General features: G+C 44.7%; 1 long non-coding RNA gene across 1 annotated transcript; it reads right to left on the bottom strand.

The window, feature by feature from the left end:
• Nucleotides 1-726: 726 nt before the first annotated feature.
• LOC119705208 lies at nt 727-3,004 on the bottom strand. Its single transcript, XR_005258168.1, has 3 exons — nt 2,823-3,004; nt 2,424-2,491; nt 727-1,184 (listed from the first exon to the last, which is right to left on the bottom strand). It is a non-coding gene; the product is annotated as an uncharacterized LOC119705208 (long non-coding RNA).
• Nucleotides 3,005-15,721: the final 12,717 nt, after the last annotated feature.

Below are 15,721 nucleotides of genomic sequence, written 5' to 3'. Positions count from 1 at the left end.
ATATATATACATATATATTCTTACTGGTTTAGGAATAGGATATGATTTTCTAAAGGGATACTATTTATTGTATTTAGATTAAGATGATAAATAATTGCATTATTATAATAATATTAACAACAATAACAATAATAATGATGAAGATGATGATAATAATAATAGAAACTATGTTTTTAATTTTTGGGAAGGGGAATGTTGTTTTAAACTTAGTGCAAAATTTTGGCAGATTACAGAATATAACTTCTGTAGTATATTGCCTATGCAAATCTCTGCAGAAAATCCAGTTCTGTGGGGCTTTAAGTCATCAATTTGACAAAAATTTGGAAACAAATGTTAGTGGAAGCTTGGGGCAAGGTAAGAACTGAACAACAAGAAGTATCAATAAGAGATGGAGAGCCATTGAAATTGAAGTGCGATTTTACTCAGATTCCAAACTTCAGTCCTGGTAAATTGAAAGTGAGCTGGGAAAAAGAGATAGAAAATAACTGTTTTTAAAGTTAAATGCATAGGTAAATGGCACAGTGGCTGTTGCCTTCTGATTAAGGCAGGCGACCTGGTTTCAGGAAGACAGCACGGTGGCCCACACCCTCAGGGCCGCTCGGGCCAAGGATACACAGACACCAATGTGGTGGACGATCCAAAGACGTTTAATCCGTTATCTCATCAGCTTATATAGCCTTGGTGCTACTTCTACTTCTGGGGGTCTAACATTGCCTTTTATGGTTAGTAAGGGGAACGGGAAGAGGCCATGTTAGGAGGGGGTTACATTTTTGACCTCTTACCGAGGGTGATCCCTTATCTCTGGGAGTCAGGGGAGAGGGGCCCTGCTGCATTTCCGTGACAGCCCGAGATCTTCCGCTTCGCCTGTCCCTATACTGCCACATCTTCCTCCCCCCCCAAAAATGGATGAGGTAGTCATATATATATATATATGCACTGATATGAGGTATATAAGGTTGTCTCTTGACAAGGAAAGAGGATTTGGGAAACCTGAGTAAGTTTTTGCCAGGCAACTTTTTTGGGAATTCTTGCGACCGGCAGTTTTCCCTGTTGAATTCACAGCATCGGTTGTCTGCCTATGAGCAGGATGTTGGTCCGTTCCAAGCGGTTCCGGACGAATGAGACTAGCTTGTTCAGCAGGCATGGTCCGAAGGTGACAGCTAGAAGCAGTATTGCCAACGGACCTATTAGGGTAGAAATTAGAGTGGTTAGCCATGGTGATTGATTGAACCAGGATTCGAACCAGCCTTGTTGGTCATCCCTGTCTCTCTGTCTCTGAGCCAGTCTGCTTCGGAGTTCTGCCATGGAGTCTCTGACGACTCCCGTGTGGTCTGCGTAGAAGCAGCACTCCTCTTTTAAGGCGGCACACAGGCCTCCTTGTTGCATGAGCAGGAGGTCCAGTCCCCGCCTGTTCTGCAAGAAGTGGCACACCTTATCATCCTGAAGGATGGCAGTCAGTATTGTTTGTTGAGTGAAGGTGATTTTTGTTGCCAACCTGTCCTGGATTGTCAAGCAAACTGTATTCTATTTACCATCTGTATGGCAGTTGTCTTCTGTTAAGTGGGCAGTTTTCCTTATCTCTTCAACAACCCAGGAGACATCTGCTGATAGCAGGTTATTGCATGTCACTGCATGACTGATAAGAAATATAGCATCCCCGTTGTGAGATGCTCTGCCCTGAGGGGAGAGCCAAGCATTCTACCCCATACAATGTGGAGATTCTGGAACACCAGCGCGGCTTTTCTCCACTGGATTTCCCAGAGGAACAGCTGCCTCTTCCACTGGAGATTCAGAGGAAGACTACACCATTTTTTACAGGATCCCTGCTCCAACAGAACCACACCTGACACTCCAGGACTGCAGCCACATCTCCAATTGGACTGCTACCAGCACCCTGACCAACAGGGTGTCAGGTTATGTTCTGATTCTATCAGTGTTGTTTTAGTTTACTGCATTGTTTATTTTATCTTTTTATTTTCTTCCCTATTAAAGAACTGTTATTCCCTGCTCCCATATTTTTTGTCTGAGAGCCCCTTAATTTAAAATTTATAGCAATTTGGAGGGGGAAGATGGGTTTACATTTTCCGTTTCAGGGGAGGCTCCTGCAATCACAACCCATTGAAAATAAGGAACAAATGACATAGTGTTACAAAGTCCAAAACAAGAACTGGTTTGTAGGGAGTACCAAACTTCAAAGCACGGATGTTGTTGAGAATTGGAAAGAGACCAAGGAATTTGATTTGCCAACTCAGTCATTCGGAAAGAAGTGCACCCACCCAGATCAAGAAGAAAGGTCAAATAAGAATTAAAAGTCAAACAGAAAGAGAGCAATTAATCCTCTTCCTCAGAAAAACTCCAGAGGAGAATTTGATGTTAGGATTAATCAAGGAGTTTGCCAATTTGCAGAATGTATCACGGCTTACCATTTGTTTACCAAGACCAAGAGCAGTAGGTGAGTCCATTCCATGGGGAATTTTAACCATGCACTTCACTAAAAATGAAATCACACGTTGTGAACAGAAACCTGTAATTGGACTGTTATGTTTGCCCAATTATCCCCAAAAAAAAAAAAAAGTAGCAGCAATTTTCATTAAATAGTTTAATATACATAAAATGGAATACACACAAAATATTGACAATATAATTTGGTTAAAATAAGGGATAATTTGGTTCTTATAATAGCGCATAAGCAAACAAAACAAAATTTAAAAAATAACCGCGCAGGGTACGGAGTGCAGGGCATTTGGACCCCCACCATCTCACATGCAAGCTTGCCAACCTAAAATTCCCCTTTTATACTATATGTCACCACCATCTCCTACCATTTTCGATTCGTCACACTTGTATCTCCATCCTCATCATCACCTTCATCACGCATGCTCCACCATTCTTGTAGGTGGTCGCACCACTCTTTGGGGGTCGTCTTGAAGAAAGCCGATAGTCTTCCTCGTGTCCTTTATTTCATCTTTTGGATTACACATGCGCACCAAGCTGGTATAGTATAAGCCAAAGCCAACATAACATAAGCCAATATTATGTTCCAATATTAAAGCAATAAATCTCATATAATTAACATTTTCCTGGTGTCCCACCAAATTTTCCTCTCTTCCAGATAAATTTAGTAATAGTTATCTCTTGCTTCTTCCTGCTCTGAACATCTGCAGGAGAAAAGGGGGGAGACACCCCCCCTCCTTTTTTGGCATTTACCTTTTAACTGTTTTTTTTATTTTCAAATATTAATTACTGTATCAATATTGATTACTGTTTCAATTTTGTCAGCATGAATCACACCTATTTATCACAGGACAGAGGGAGCAGGCAGAGAAAATTAGGAAAAAATGGAAGTCTCCAGGGAATAGAGCTGATTGTGAGAAATTTTCAAATTATATATTAATCAAAATAGGTAGATTTCAGGCAGTAGGATAGTGTTCTTAACATGAACAAATAAAAAAAAAGTGAGCCAAATATTTATGGAATGGACATGTGGCAAAATTAACCAAACAAAAGAAAAGGAGGTGTACTGTGACTCCATTTGGTCTGCAACAATATTTTCTCAATTTCAGTATATGGCAAAGGTTCCTTAGGGTTTTACTTGGGATGGCTTAGTTTTTGCAAATTGGCCATTTGTGCAAGAAGGGAGAACCTGATATCAAGTAAAGGAAAAGCCAGTGTCATGGTGGAAATGTGAGAGGATATATAATTATAGTCCTGTTGATAAGGTAATATAGGCTATTCCTTCTTTAACTGCTGCTTTAAAGCATGGATGCTCTGAGGCCTCAGAAACAACCTCCAACTGACTGATAGGAGGGGAACCTGTTTCTTTTCAGTTGCAGTAGAGCTACATTTAGGAGCCTTGGACATTTAATATGAGCAATGAGTGATGGGACTTGGACAACTCCTCTACCTTTAGATGGTAAAGTAAAGCAAATTACATTGGGTATGCCAACTTTATGTCCAATTGGGAAGAAAGTTCCTTTTAGGGGAACAGTAGAAAACCTGCTGTTGGAACGTGTGAGAAGGTCAAAAACAGATGAAGGATGGAATGAACCTTCATCTGGAGTGAAAGTTAGCTGGGCCTTAGAGTGTTTATTGACTCCTTTAGTAATATGCAGGAATAAAGAATGGATATCAACTCACAGGACATGCAGAAAGGCTGGCAAATGCGACCAGGAAAGGATTTACGGATTTAAACGTGCAGTTACAAGCAACCTCCAGGATGACTTTATAAAATGGAATGGCTTTAGATATGCTCCTGTTCAAAGAACATGGGGTTTGCGGATGCTTAAAAGATAGAATTGATCTTTGCTGCATACACATTACAAATGTGACACAAGATGTAGAGCATGAGCTGGACTTAGTAGAAAATGTAGAAGAAAATATTCATGAGTGTCAACAAAATATGTAAGAAAAATGGATAGATAAAATTTTTAGTGGATTGGGATGGAATCTGAGTTCACAGGTAAAAGCACTGATTAACACAATTTTGTTAATAGTCTTCCTAGCAACTATGTTGATCTACTATTGTTTAAAGAAGCAAATTAACAAGACTTCAGGGAATTGGATGGTTATCCTAGCAGTAGCTAGACAACCAGATGCAAAGGAATCACTTCCAAGTCTCTCACCAGCTTGTAGTGAATAATATTTGGATTAAAACGTTGGAATAATTTTCAAATTTTTAAAAGGGGGGAAATGTTATTAGTATTTTCATCAAATAATTGATTAAATTATATTAAAGGGTTAGCTATGATTATAGGTAGAAAATTGCACTGTATAAGGTATAGAAATATCAGGAGTCTTGTGTTTGGAATATGTCACCCTACAAACCTCACCAAGAAGTTACTGGACCCTTATGTTTCAATCAAGAAGCTATGGAGACCACCATGGTCACCAGTCATGTGCTTGGAAACTCACTCCACTTCCCACTTTGATTTTAGTATTAAGGATTACAATCAGTAGATCTCAGGAGAGACAACCAGTGATTGTTTTAGGCTAAGAATATTGATGAAGTTATTAACAACTGGAACCAACAAATGCAAAGGTTATTATTTAAGAACCTGCATAATATGCAAAAGAACTTATGTACCAATGATTCAGCAGAAGATAAATATAAATATAAATATAAATATAAATATAAATATAAATATAAATATAAATATAAATATAAATATAAATATAAATATTAAATGGAGGAGTGTGGTTGGTGAAGTGGAACATGTTTTCAGAGGAGCTGTTTCCCATGTTCCTGGTGCCTGAATAAAGACGTGTCTGCTTATTCACATCAAACTGGTGTTGGGTATGTTTCTTTCATCTCATTTGGTGACAATATAACATGCAACAGCTATAATTTCTTAGATTAGTAAATTTACCTGATTGATTCCCACTCACATGCTCCCAATCATGCAAACAACATGAGTGAATGACACAAGCCTGTAAAATTAACACAGCCTGAAATGCACGAACATAGCACGTCCCAGGTCAGGTTCCCTTTCAGTCTGTCAGACTTCATCATCTCCTGTGTACTGCAACAGCAGCATGACATGCTGACCTGGATTTCCCACACCTTAGAGAAGGGCTGCTTTCACTGTGCTGTGACAGCTTCAAATCACATTGTCAAGCCGCAGGTTAAGATTCTCCAAGTGAGCTGGCAACAAAAAGCTGCATGCTGAATGCTTTCAGTTTCCAAACACCTGGGGCTGGAACTGCCTCCTCCTGCTGCTGCAGTGTCCTAGGACTGGATGAAAATTTCATGCTGGACTGCTGAGATAACAGTTAACCCTCCCCCCACGGAATGGTGGGGGAAAGAGCCAGTCCCTTCCTGGGAAAATGCCCAGACATCTGCTCTGTGCAACAGGAGTGGATCATTGCAACGCACAGCACGAGCCATGCTCAGGACCACCTGGAGCACCAGCTCCTCACAGGCAAGGCATGGCACAAAAATGTGCTAGCACAAAATCTCAGCTGGGAGGAGTCAGCAGAGCCCTGTCAGAACGTGACCTGAAGGAGAACAAATCCACAGCACCTAGCAGGGACCAACAGCACTGCAAGGGTCTGGCATTAAGGAGGTCTAGCTCAGGAGTCTGCTGGGCAAACAATAAGCATTATTAGTTACAGGGATCTGATGGGGCTATAAATAAAGCAGGTTAGGTAATTAGATTCGTAGACAGCCAACAAAGAAAAGATGAAAACTGATGAGTGATCAATGTGCCCTCAGTCATTTTGCCTCTTAGGCACTCTGGTCGTATTTGTTATTTCAGAGAAAACTTGGATAGGACAATGAAAAACATGATGTGAGATCATCAGCATGTAGGTAACTCAACCAGAAGTACAAAACATCTTGTTCTGACAGTTCAGTCATGGGACATATGAGTCATAATGTTTTAGTTCAATTTATAATATTCAATATGCTGCTCTTTGTCTTTAATACTTGATGAAATAGAAATCAAAACATAACTGCATTTTTGTAATATATTTTCCTCTTTTGAAAATTTGCAGAGTATCAGGAAATATTTCCTATGCACATATTAGATGTTGGTCCCCCAACAGCTGGGCCTTTCTGACCCCATATCCATTATGAATCCTGTTAAGGAGGCTTTACCACCGCACACATTTGGATAGGATGGGAGAATCTGTACAAACCAGGAGATTTATGGAAGGCAATTGTCACCAAAATCAGCATATCGAAAAACTACAGCACTCCCCAGCACATCTCTCTGTGGCCTTTTGGATGTTGTTGACCTTTGCTGTCAGATTCTGAAGGTTTTTCCTACATCTCAGCCCCTCTAGCCTCAGACCTGCGTCACAGCCACTCATCTGACATTAAATATTTGCTCAGGCCTGTGGGACAAAGAACAGGAAGGACAGTTCAGAGCTCAAAAAGCAAAGGGCAAATAAATACCCCAGAAAAAAAATACTGATCCCTGTTTTTAAGCTTGTTTTATCTTTTAATGAAGCATATGCTTCCCTAATGATTTTCAAAGGGTTTTGAGGATGGGGAAAGACAGTGAAATAGCTTTTGTTCTGAAAGGTGGTGTTTGAAAAAAAAGAAAGATCGGGAAAGTCTGCCTGAGCAGTACAATAGTGTAAAGAATTTTCCTTCACTCTTTAAGGGAGGTCTCCCTTTTCTGCATCATTCCTGTGCTATCCAGACACTTCTCACTGCCAAGAGACTGCCCTAAATACTGACACTTCCGCTTGGTTACTCCAGCTCATCAAGGAAGCTCTTCCCATACAGAAGGAATGGAAGTCAGACAGTCAAAGGAAGCTAGGCTGGGATACAGCACACCTCCTTGCAGCTCTACTTGTCCATTTGCAGGGCCCTTCCATTACCAGAGGAATTTCTGGGAGTGGTAACAGAAGTCAGCCCACCTCTCAGCACTATCCATCTTCCATGCTGCCCCAGAGGCATCAGCAGCTGCCAGCACATCCTCAGCACAGCAGTGGGAGGAGTGACTCGGCAGAGCTGGGCAGACTTGGGCAAGTTTGGCCCCTGCTGTTGCCTTTGGCACAGCCCACAGCAGGCACGGGCAGTGGGGCACCTGCCTCGGGGGGCTGAGGCCGCCCCTGCTCCTGTCCCCAGCCTGAAAATGCCCGGTCTCGTGTCAGCCCACAGCCAGCCCTTTGCTGCAGCAGCTCTGGGGAAACCCCTGCCTGCCCTGTGCTTGGACCCTAGTGAGTGCAGGCTTCTGTTCAGATACTAATGCATGAGCAAAAATGCAGAGGCAATGTATCTAGGCGGTGGAATTTGTCTCTGATCTCTGTCCCCAAGTCACCCTGTGTCATCTCCTCTCCTGAATCTGTGCATCTCCAAAAGGAAAATCCAAGCTGCAGCAGTGGGTAGTAGTGAGTGAAAGGAGGCACAGGGATAAAGAATTTCTCTAAGGACATAGGGGCTGTGCAGGGGATGGAAGGGCAAAGGGTTTGGGCAAAAGCACAAAACAAGGAAAAAAAATCACAATTCAAGTGAAGTCTTCTGTAAGACAAGGAATGAGGAAACTTCATTTCTTCTCTCTGGCCCCAGTTCATCCAGGTCTTTAGCCTTGGAAAGATACATGAGCCAGGACAGTTTTATCTTGACTTCAAGCAACAGTCTGTCTGTACAAGGATTCTGTAGCAATACCTAAAGAAGGAACAGGGTGAGCTGTGAAATGGGCTCAAGTCCAAATCCCAAAACAACAGTCCAAGTTATTGGGCTTGCATCATAGCTTTGCAGATGTTCTGAAGCAGGATAGCTCCACTTATCATTGTACAAATTATTCATAGGACTGCAGCAGGACTATCCCTGGCAATTTTTTGCTGCTGATCTGCTGTCAGTTGCCACCCTTGCAGTTCTGTTATCAGGAGGGACAGGGTAAATTATCTCCTCCATAGCTTTCTATAACATTTAATTCTAATCCAGTCAGTTCTGCAGAAGGTAGCAAAATAGTTTGGAGAGCGGCTCTGAAAAGTAACACATGGGTTTTGGCAAAAAACATCTGGGCATACAATCAAACCAAAATGTGATACGAAGCTAGGTATCACACACCTGGAAAGTTCAATTTTCCCAGAAATAGCTTCCCTGACTGACTTCAGCCAAGGTCAAATACAGTTGGCCATAAATCAGCAGTTCTGTTTCCTGAAAAGCCTCACTCTAATAAGATGCTTTTATTCTGACTCACAGCACAGACGGGGTCCCTCCTTCCCTCCCACTCTCACTGGCTTCTATCCCACATCCTATGTTGTCCTATAAAACAGCTGATGGCCTGTGGCATGTAGCAGGGATGCCACAGAGGTGGGTTTGAAAGGGGGTACGAAGCCAAGTCTCATCCAAGACAGCTAATCTCCTCCTCTCCACACAAACCTTTCGGTTCTGTCCAAGCAACTTATCCCTGTGAAAGCCAAACGATGCTGGCCAGCTCAGCTGCCATTCCTACACACAGTGCTGTGTCCCCAGGAGAGAAGCCAACTCAAAGGGCTGCAGAATCAGATTGTCTCTATCTGAGGAGAACAGAAGCTGGGACTAAACACACCTGGGTGGAATCTACCTTTTGACAGCTGCATCAGAAGGCTGAGGCTTATAAACATAGAGCACTGATGCTGAAGCAAGTACAGCTCACACCTTTTCTTCTGCTGTCCCCACACCTGTCTGCTACTGCCGCTGGGGCAGGAGAGCTCCCCAGGGGAAGTCTCTGAGTTTTAAATAAGAGGTGAGCACTGTCATAGCTGAAGGGACTGCTGAGCTGGTCAGTGTGCTCAACACACTGGAAAATAGTTTGGATACTAAACATCATAGGGTGGGAAAGTCATCCTGCCCGCTTGGCTATGAAACCATAAGTCTCACTGTGCTACAGCCACAGAAACTTTCTGGGATCTTGTCATCCTTACTGTTAGGCAGCAAAGGACTACCTGTGAGACTTTCTAAGACACAACATATTTTGACACCCAAAAAAAAAAGAAAAACCAAAAAAAAACCAGCACCCAGGAGAGCATAGAAACAGCTGACAGTTGGAGATTAAAAAAAATATTGTTACTTTGGCTCCTCTGAACATGCAAAGAAGCCTGATGCAATCTGACTGTGATCTAGGAAGCAGAGCTGGAAAGCAGATGAAGCTGCCAGGTTGATAGCATTCCCTGGTTTGATTGGACAGGTTGTCACCATGCCAGAGAGGCTGTCACAGCAGCATGGTTCGTGGAAAGTTCTCAGCACTGATGTCCTTAGTGGTGCCAGCAACATGCATGCTGAGAGCATCTAGCTATCCCCACAATATAAATGGACAACAGTGAAGGAGGAGCACAAAACCATGAGAATTGTCCTTCTCCATGAAAAAAATAAATGGTGCCTGCATCCTTACAGGTGATGGCAACTACGCTGCAGCTGCAAGCAACTGGTGCTTCAAAATCAGCTCTCTCAGAGATTATGTTTGTCTTCAAATGAAGCTCGCTTTGGTTAGTGGCCACAGACAGCTGCACATCACACAGAATCAAGGAAATATAACAAGGAGATACAGTCAGGAAGGAAAAAAAATACAGGGAGATGAGAATTTAAAGTGGCAGGCCATCTGGAGAAGAAAATGAACATGAAAAAATGCAAGGGAGAAGTGAAAGCAAATAAGAGAGAGAACAAAAATAAGTGGAAAATCATGAGGGGAGATCAGTGACGGGCCAGAGACAGCCACACTTCCATCCTGACTGGGCAAGGGGAAGAAAGTGCTGGATAGTCTACAACACTACAAGGTTTATTCAGTCCATGCACAGGGGGGACAGAGCAGAAGATCTTGACAGCTGGTGAAGAGAAAGAAATCCTTCTCCTAGTGGGACTGAAGCCCTTAATCTTTGCCAGACTGGATTCTGGCATATGCTGCAGTCCTGCTGGGAAATGTTTGCAGCACCATCCTAAAGGAGGGGAAGTTCAACCTCCTTTCATTTAGCCTGCTTGATTCTCAAACTAATGGGCCCTCCAGGACCTCAGGCCACATACCTCCCAGGGTTTACACCCTACAGGTTAAACATCTTCTGAAACTATTCTGGCTGAAGGGCTTATTTGCACAGGAAACTTCTCCCAGTTGGGTCTTTTATTGTATTGGTCGAGTGGAAACTCTAGGCATGAGTCACTTGCCTGCAGCACAGGGAGCAAAAAGATGCACCCATTAAGAATATGAATGGCCTGCGGCAAAGCCAGGAGCTGGTAATGGTACTGTACTGAAAGAAACACAAAAGGAGTGAGTCTCATCTGCCAGCAGAACAGAACAGCCAAGATATCACCTGTACAAGATTACTAGAGTCATATTCAGTCTTTCCTTTGAGAAAAGACAGTTGGAGTCTGGTTTGTCATGCTGGAAAGGATGCTAGTCCCTCCCTCTGTGCAAACAGGCAAAAGATGGGCATTTTGCAGCAGTTGCGCTGGGCCAGCTTGCAGCCAGTTACTCGAAGCCCGTTCATTTACACAGGCTGCGCCTGGCGTTTGCTGCCAGCAACAGGAAATCGTGTCCCAAGCACAGGGGCGAGCTGAGAGCCTAAAGAAGGGAAGCCAAGGGCAAGGGCAGAAAGGCACAAGAAACGTTGTGCTGGGCGAGAAGCTGTGTTTTCAAGCTCTTATTTTGGGTGCAAAACTGTGTAAACACAAACTCCTGGATTTAGGTGCTGTTGTGGCTGATATCACTGCACATCACGGCTCACCACGCTCCCTGCACGTCGTGTGACACGTCCTCGAGAACGATAAGGATGGCCCCGAAGCCGCTCGGGGCCCGCGGGGACTCGGGCGGGCACCGCTCGTGCTCCGCTGGCCGGCGGCGCCAGAGGGGCGGGAGCTGGGATGAGGGAGCTGGGATGCAGGATGCGGGATGCGGGATGCGGGATGCGGGAGCCTCCAGCGGCTGTCTGCTGCCGCTCGGTGGCCGCCGCACGGTGAAGTCCAGCAGGGCCGCGGTGGGGGAATGATCCCCGGCCCTGCTGTTCAGCCTTCCAGCCACCAGTCCCAGAAAACGGCCGTGCCGTGCCGTGCCGTGCCGTGCCGTGCCGTGCCGTGCCGTGCCGTGCCGTGCCGTGCCGTGCCGTGCCGTGCCGTGCCAGAGGAGGCTCAGGTTTCCCAGAAGCGACCCGTCAGTGAGAGGCTGACCTCCTTCAGGGGTCCTTCCCCACCTGTTGCTGTGTCCCAGGAGCAGCTCTCCCTCATGCCAGGGTCACTGCCAGCGAACCTGGGTGGGCTTCTCGCCCGGGGCTGGGATACAGGCAGGGTTACCCCCTTTTCTTCTTTTCGCGTGTGGGATGGAGCTGATTGCATAAGGCAGAGCCCCCTGAGGAGCTGAGTACTCGGGTCACCGCGCTTGCTTGGACTGATGCGAAGTGACTCATTCTCTGCCTGAAATGGCGCTCCCTCCGAGGCTTGGAGGGATTGGAGGGTAACGCAGGATGGCCCCTGTCCCTGGGCAGCGTGTGAGATACAAAGCTGTGTTTCGTGTCAGGTACATACAGGCAGCGTGTGTACTTGTGATTGTGATATGTGTGGAAACTGATCATGGGACAATTAAAGGATGAATTCTAAAAAATAACCGAGGGAGTAAAGCATGGAAGAAGGCCTTTGAACTTATCCTTTGTTTGCAATTAACTTTTATAGCATCTGAATTAAAGCTTTAAGGATGTTGTTGCTCGACAGGAACTTTCTGCACGTAGCTAAGCATTAAACAGCTTTGCAATAATAACCTTTTGAAGTATAATTTTAGAATATTGCTTGTAGTAAGGAGCTTTGAAAATATAAGTTTAGAATATATGTAAAGGAAATATGCTTATCTCAACACCTTAGCAAAACAGTAAAAAGCAGCTTGAGAAAGGAAGGTGAACATCAACCCAAGGATTGATAGTTTTGACCAAGGGAAGCTGGACATCACTGTTATGAGATTTATAGTCTTTGCAATTAAAAGGTGGGCCCACATCTGGAGTCTGGACCGCACCAGCTGGAAGACCTCTTTCTTCTTTCGGAAGTTGGACCCCACCATCTGGAATACTCCTTTCTGGGGTACATCCTGAGAAAAACTAACTCACAATAGTGTATAGAATTGTGACGTAAAAATTTGGAATAGAAACTGCTGAAAAAAGCTTATGTGTGCCGCTATAAATATCTGTACGCCCCAACCATTGGCATGCAGCTGGAGGGAAAACTTCCCCCACTGTACCCAGCTGGCGTTTGCTCATACGGTTTTGCTGTTTTGCTCATACTTCACCACATTAATTAATAAATTGATTGCTGCTTGAATATTGGCCTAGTCAAGTTTCTTATTTATAACAAGCAGCACACGGCAGGAGCACACAATGGAAGCTCCACAGCTCCCTGCGGCTGTGGTTTGTAGTACGAACCAGCCAGCTGCCACACTGCCCTCCTGGCAGGGCATTTCGGCCCCAGCAAGGGTCTGTGGGGAATGCTGTCATAGCAGGTCTGTGACAAAGCCAACCAGCCTCCTCTGTGCAGTGCCCAGGGCTGGGGCAGTGTCACAAGCCTCTACACTCCTTCCCTAAATACAAACGGCAGTCTGGGCAGGAAGTGATGCCACGGCAAATCCTCACTTCACCAGAACAGGGAGCTTCGCTTCTGCTCAGCCTAAGAATGCAAGCTGTCAAAGATTTGTGAACCACCTAATGCTTGCTCCAGGCCTGGCAGGTGTGCTGGGCCACCACACAGCCTTGTGCCTCAGTTTCCTGGCATGTGGGTGGGGGAGGCAACAAACAAAGCAACTGCAAATACTGCTATGTGCACTGCTGAGGGTGGGGAGGTAGGCAGTGACCTGTTTCTGGGAAGTAATTAATTAAGGCTGTGCTTTTCTTTTGTCAGTTATACTGAAGAGTTATTTTCATTCCTTCCCCATACCCGATAATTTGACCATTTAGCTCACACCAGACCAGGCCAAGGGCAGATCATTTTGCCACAGAACTACCCAATGTCAGCACATGGCATTTTCTTGCCGTTTAGATACCACTCTTTCAGATCACTGCCAGAGTGTTTAACCAGCATCTCAGCTGGCACTTTTTTTCCGCTTCAAACTGTCCAAACTCCGTCATTATCTATAACCAAACCACAGAGTTAAGAGCTGGCTTGGAGATGTACCCTAGAATAGCAGTTCCTGATAAGGTAAGGTCTTTCTCTAATATGGAAAGTTGTCTGGTGAACATGGGTTTGTGATGGACCCAACACAGTGGAACAGCAGATATCCCTCAGTTATCTTGGACATTTACTGTATTCTAAGTACTCTACATCCCAAAATAGTGGATCAGACCAGCCGGACAACTGGATACTTCTGCTGATAACTCATATAAAGCAAAACTCTCCTCCCCTTCAACATCAGCTGGCAAACAGCGTAGGCAACCTCCTAAGTCAGTAGACTTTGGAGAGCACAAGGGCAGGACTGGGGAGTGTTTCACCCATCCCTGTTGACCTGCTTTTTCTTGTATCTGAACTGTGTTTTCTAACAGAGGCTGGCTACTTGCCACACTGCCTAGCTCAACATCTCGATGTACCCGGTGTCCTCAGGCCAGTATGTAGTCTCTGAAGTTGAAAGCTGACATCTACTGGTCTCAGCAGTTCCACTGTACTGATAGCAGGGAGCTCTCTAACTCTGTGAAAATCTAGTCCAAGCAGGAAGCAGAGGTGTCTCAGGGGTCATAATAAGCCTGTGCTACAGCATGCCCTGGTGTCACCGCTTCACTTCCAAGTAAAAGGTGCAGGTTTCCAACACACTCCTCAAATACAGACAGCTGCGAGCATGTTATGAACAAGCCCCAAACCCGGGCCTGCAGAGCCAAAGTTAAATCTTCCACAACAAGTGCAGCTGTCTCCCTGAGGAGAGGATGAGAAAGAGACAAAGAACCACATGAGGCAGATCTGAGTCAGGCCACTGAATACTCCACCGGAAAATGCTCAGACACCATAACGATGAAGGCAATCTAGGAACCTGGACCTAATAAAATGGTTTTCTGTTCTCTTTTTCTTTTACCCTCCCTCTGCTTACTGTGGCTCAGCTTTTTCTCACTGTGCCTAGCTTTATTTCTTTGTCCTGGAATGCATGTATTGCCACATGTAAATAAAGGGTCAGAGTGCTCCCTCAGGTGCACTGTTACAAGCACAGAAAAAATCTCAAACTTCAGTGTTACCCAAGTCAATGTGTATCTTTGATTGTCATGGGACAAGAATCCCTCCCTGTGCTGGTTACACAGAGGGAACAGAAATCAGCTCCTGTCCCATTGGACTAATTCCCTCCCTTTGGGCCTTGACTTCAGGAGACTGAAACAAGATGTTCGTGAGTTTCACCATAAGGAAAGTTTTAAAGCTACAAAGGGGATGTTACATAGAACAGCCTGATTCTGAGAATTTGCTTCTCCTCCTGTTCCCTGGTGCCACAGCAGATTGCTGCTAAGCAGGCTGCCAGCAGCTCTTGGCACTTGCATGACTGCATCATTCAGCGCCTCGAGGACAGCTCCAGGTGTTCCCAGCAGCTCTCTCAAGACACAAGAAGGTCAGTACACAAAGTGGACAATATTGAATCCCGTGACCAGTGTACATGTATTCTCTGGGGATCAAATCACAGGAAAAGAGTGCCAGCACATTGGTTCTCAGAGCAGGTGGATACTGATAGAGACTGAAACCTTTGGTGGTTTGCGTCAATGAGCTGTCTGTGAACTGCAGTGGCTGAGGAGAGATTAATTACACCCGACTTGATCATTTCTGCTGGAGAATTGGTGAAGTTTGATGGGTGCAGTGAGTAAGGAGAGACATCTGAGGCGCTATCACATCAGAGGGCCCTGCTGGATCACAACTGACACCTGCACCTCTGCACCAAAGCCATTAAATACTTTGCAAGGTTACTTTGCATCTGCAAGCACTTTTGGCACTATTATTAGGCTGTTTATAATTACAGCAAAACAATATAGTCGTGAGTGGGGTAAAGAGAAGGTGTTCTCAGGCCTGTCTTAACCCCAGAGTTTGCATGAAAGGCACAACTGGCGTTAAACAAGGAATTTTTAGAAAAATGTTTTTCTCAACACAGAGTCATGGCTCCATCATGGCTAAGCTCTGCTGGAGAGGCATTTTTACTTTGTCACAGTAGTCTGAGGGTCTGGAGCCCTTCCACTGTATAATTCTGTGGCTTCTGACCTTGCAGAAGGTCAGAGAGATGCAGCCCATACTGCGTTCTCTTTGGTATTCTGTTGCTGCCCCACAAAATGTGCTTTCACAGCCTAATTTGAGCTCCATGAAATTTTA

This window comes from Motacilla alba, chromosome 1 (assembly GCF_015832195.1).
Source record: "Motacilla alba alba isolate MOTALB_02 chromosome 1, Motacilla_alba_V1.0_pri, whole genome shotgun sequence".
NCBI classification, from domain to species: Eukaryota; Metazoa; Chordata; class Aves; order Passeriformes; family Motacillidae; genus Motacilla; species Motacilla alba.
Note: the sequence above shows the minus strand (reverse complement) of the source record. Positions and strands in the feature narration are given on the sequence as shown.